Raw genomic sequence first — 5,196 nt, 5'->3', positions numbered from 1 at the left:
CCTCTCTCTCTCTCTCTCTCTCTCTCTCTCTCTCTCTCTCTCTCTCTCTCTCTCTCTCTCTCTCTCTCTCAGACACACACACAGCCGTGTTGGTAGACCAGCTGACTCATGCACACACACACTCTGTCCCTTCAATCACAACTTAAAGGGCCAGCACCCGACACACACACAAGCGCACACCCACACACACACACACACACACACACACACACACACACACACACAGACATACTCATTCATAGAAACACACACAGAGTATGCACGCACAGTATGCACACGCACCGGTTACCCTTTCTGTTTGGAGTCAGGCTTACCAGCACAATCAACAATCCAAACTCTGTCAACCTAAATCAACACACACAGAGATGAGGTGGGAAATGTGCCTACTGATGCTGATTTCAGAGAGGATGATGCTTAGAGAGCAGAGGGGGGGAGAGGGAGAGAGATCCACCACCAACAACAATAGTGTTTACTGTTTTCTGCTATCTTTTTATGAATTACATGTTTTTCTTTCCTTGACACAATATTGTTCTTGTAACATCATTTTCAACTCTATCAACCAATCACCAGGAGTTCAATCATTTTCAACTCTATCAACCAGTCATCGGGAGGTTCAATAATTTCATCTCTATCCCCTCTTTGCGCCGCCCCTGTGCCTCAAATAGATCCGCTATCAGCTCTATCTTAAATTTTTCAAAATGTTCAGTTGCTATTGCATGCACTCATCTGTGTTTCACTACGCACATGAGTGCATGCTTACCAACTGTCCGTCTGCAACACTACTATCACCTGTTAGGGTTTGTGGCTAGGGGAGATGTGTAGAACCCAAATGCTGGACAGTGGAGGGTGAGAGAGACGAGGCACGAGTCGACATTGTAATTGACAAGTTTTACTGGAGTAGCAGTAAACAGGGAACATTACAGGGGGAAACAAAACCGAACTTGAAAACACAGGAAACCAAACCTCAGCAAAGCTGGAAAACATGAACTAGAAATACGGTTTATATATGGTTACATGTGTAGACGGAACCGCTCCCATTGCCCGTATAACTTGCAGAGGCCTGGGTTCACATCCTGCAACAGGGCTTTAGTGGGTGGGGTCCCACGGGTCACCGCCTGCCATACCGGTCCCAGTTCGGGGTCTTCCGCCTGGAATTGCCGTAGTTCGTCCCAGCTGTATCCGCTGTTCCCCTTCTGCGCCACTATTTGTCTTGCGAGGACTGCCGGGGCTTCCGGCGGGTCGGTCCGGTCCTCGGGGCCTAGGCGAGCCCGGACTTCTTCCGCCGGGATCACGGCGAAGCCTTCGCCGGCCGGCCTTGCGGCTAGGGCGGGGGCCCCACGCCTCGGGGCTCAGTTGAGCACGGACTCCTTCCGCCGGGGCCACCTGGCCCAGTTGTCTCCGGTCGATTGCTGAGACTTCCGGCGGCTCAGTCCGTTCCTCTGGGCCCAGCCGAGTACGAACGCCTTCCGCGGTGATCGCTAGAAAGTATTTTTCGTGTCCGCTACTTCTGCTTCTTGCCTCATCGGGATGCGTGACAAGGCGTCTGCATTTTGGTTGAGTCGGCCGGGCTTGTAATGCACCACAAAAAGCACCCCTGTTTTTCGTGGGTAACGGCAGGGACGATGCGGCGCAGGGCGGCGCTCCCGGCGTCGGAGTGATGACGCCCCGTTGGGCGTATCCCCTCCATTCCGGCGAAGAGGTCGTACACCCGTTAAGTATGTTCATCCCCAGAAGGCCCGGGACGGCGTTTCCCGCTGAGCTGCAGTTTGGGTCGTCTTTTACTATGAACACACATTTTCCGGGGAACTTCATCCCTAGACACTCCACGTCCGCGAAGAGGCACCCAACCACTGGGATTTCTAAGCCGTTGGCGGCCGTGAGGGTGACCCAGTTGGCGGAGGACAGTCTCTTCTTCTGGAAGTGCTGCTTGAAATGGGTTTCGGTCATGGTGGTAACCTCGGAACCGGTGTCGAAGAGGCAACAGGTCTTGGCGCTGTCTATCTGCACATCTAGGGTGTAACAGCCCCCGTATACATCTTGGGTCTCTGGGCCTGCGGCTACCGAGTCGACGGCTCCTGCCGCAACGGCGTCGATCGCCCCTCGTGTTCTAGATAGGTGTCCCTGTGGGCCCGGAGCTTCGGGCGCGTGGGAATGGGCTGGACGTGATCCGCCAGCCTGGAGTGGACATTCTCTACTGATATGTCCCGGCTGCTGACAGGCGTAACATATCAGTCTTCCATCTTCGCCCCGGCGGGGTAGTCTACGCGGGGTAGCGGGCACGTCTCCCCTGGGTCGGCGTCCAGTGAAGCTTCTTTGGGGCACGTCTCGCTCGGACTGCAGGGCCCGGAGGAGCAGCTCTTGGCCCGCGACCAGCTGGCGGATGGAGTCCTGTAGTGCAGACACGTCGACAGGGGTTTTGCGTCCCTCCGCGGCGGCGGCGTGTATCGTGCCCCGGGCGGGGCTCTTACCGGTGGACAGTGTCTCCTCCTCATTCACAATGTCTCTTCCACATTAACCAAACGCTAAGCTATCGCATACTTCTATAATAACCCGCTTTGTAACTGAGTTTATCTCTCGCGTGCTGAATCTCCGGAGCTCCAGCCCCGTGCGTCTTCCTCCCTCTGTGAAAAACGATGAAGAGGAAGCCCCTCCCTCGGCACCGCGCTCTGAGCCCATACTTCTTCACCTGTGTCTCCCTGCCCAACGTGACCACCAGCGCCCCTGGCGGCACCTGTATCCTGTCCCACTATGAAGTGTCAATGTTAGGATGGGGAGAATCAAAGAAATCAGCAAGTTAAGTGTCCATGTCAGGATAGGGATGATCAAGAGCGGTCAGCCGGTTACACAACGTCCTCGCGAACACAGGGGATGCAAAGAATTAGCGTTAGACACAATAATAGTCAGTCATTTTCAGGTGTCTACATATATACCTGCATATAACCCATACCATATAACTCTGTATGATAGCATGTACATTAATGCTGTATACATATATGTATTCTTAACATATATATATATATATATATATATATATTATATATATATATATATATATATATATATATATATATATATATATATATATATATATATATTATATATATATATATATACACATCTGTCTATACATACCTGCATTTCTACTATATTATATCTATATCTGTACATATCCCTTACCTACGCTTACTAGTTACACTGCTGGCCAGTATGACTTACTACTACCATAACGTCTTTATACCTGTATTACTGTACATACTGTATTAATACTACAACTCTATACATACATCTGATTAGCACTATTACTCAGTAGTACTCATGTATATATTTTATACCCAATAATGTACATTGTATATTACTATTGCACTTTACTGTTACATTTGCACTCTGGTTGGATGCCTTATTTTTGTTGTGCTGTACTTGTGCTGTAAAATGACAATACATTTGAATCTAATCAAATCTAATCTAATAAAATGGAATTTCTAAACCAGTGGTCAACAGTATAAGCCTATGAGGGTATATTGGGCAACAGGTTTAAATGTGTGTAATGGTTGTGTGTGTGAAGCAAGGTCTTGCTGAATAATAAAGTATGTTAAGGCTGAAAGGGGGGGCTGTGCGTGTGCGTGTGTGTGTGTGTGTGTGTGTGTGTGTGTGTGTGTGTGTGTGTGTGTGTGTGTGTGTGTGTGTGTGTGTGTGTGTGTGTGTACTGATACCCAAAGCTGTAAAGGAATGTGGATCACTACCCACTTTCAAAACCTCTCTCAAGGGACACCTACGGGAGACTGCAATTCAACACTGGCCCCTGTAAATATCCTAACCCAACCCCCTCCAATGTACAGTAATTTACCTAGTATGGTTTTGTCAATAGTCCAATGTACAATTTTGTTTGTTTATACAGTGTCTCCCCCCCCCCCCCCTCAATGTACAGTTTTGCTTGTTTATACAGTGTGCCCCCCCCCCCCCCCCCCAACCACCTCCAATGTAAATTACCCAGTATGGTTGTCAATATCCCAATGTACCCAACCCCCCCCCACCCAACCTCCTCCAATGTACAGTTTCTACGTCAAATGTATATACTCCCTTTTCTTGACTCCTTCTGTATCACAAACAGTACTGTATTTGCAAATCTGGTATGTCATAAATGTATAGATGTAGCAGTACTGACTATCTGTATGTCATGTATGTCATATATGTCCTGATGAATTGAAAATGGGGGACCCTGATGTAAACAAGACGAAAGTCTTTCTCTGGTCTGCATCCCCTTAACAATTGTGTGTATTGAGCTGTACTGTATTGTACCCATTCTGCAATCTGTTAATAAAGTTTTCAATCAATCAATCAATCAATGAATTTGCATACTTCCAGGCAGGCAGTCAGTCAGTCCGTCCGTACGTCTGTCTGTCCTGATTTTCCTCATATTTATAAATTACTATTTTGATGTTAGGGTTAGAAGTGAGGTTTCCAGTAAGGCCAAGTTAGGGTTGTGCTCTTAAAATAAAAGAAATAACAAAAATAGCATATCTAAAGTCATGTCATTCTGACAAGGGTTCTGCTTTTCTCTCTTGCAAAATGATGAAAGTTCAAACGTTCACTGAATTCTAATCAATAATCCAAAATGTATGGTAATATTTTATGAAGGCAACCACTAGATGACGCTAGACGCCACTTTCCTCCCTTAACTCGCGCAATGTAGTGCTTTTATTTGGAAGGAAAACAAATCTTCAACCGGATGTGACAATACATTTCTACCGGTTGTCGCGGATCGGCGGAACGCATGTCTTATAAACAGTGACAATAACAGAAACAATGGAAGGTATGTTAAGATAAAATGTATTTTCTAAGCAATGAAGCATTAGTTACATATACGACTGTGTATTTATATGAATAAACGATGTATTATCCTGCTAACGACAGTGTATTTGAAACGGGCCTGGCTTGAGAGGCTGGGACTAGTGCAGGAAACCAGTGTTCGCTAGCCTGCAGGTTGTATAGCTAACTCGGGTTATTATGTTTGGAAACAAAATGTTATCGACATTATGGAGGTAATGATGTCTAGCTTGCTAGCTAACGTTACGTGTTGTGGTTTGTAGAAGAGGCGCGGTGTCTACTTTTGACTAACTCCTAGCTAATAACGATATCTAGCTGTAGTGCATCATACATCATTATGCATAACGTTATCCCCATGACGTCCACAGTTTG

The sequence above is a fragment of the Notolepis coatsorum genome, assembly GCF_963971535.1.
Source record: "Notolepis coatsorum genome assembly, chromosome: 1".
Lineage (NCBI taxonomy): Eukaryota > Metazoa > Chordata > Actinopteri > Aulopiformes > Paralepididae > Notolepis > Notolepis coatsorum.
The sequence above is the reverse complement of the archived record's forward strand: the minus strand, read 5'-3'. Positions refer to the sequence as shown.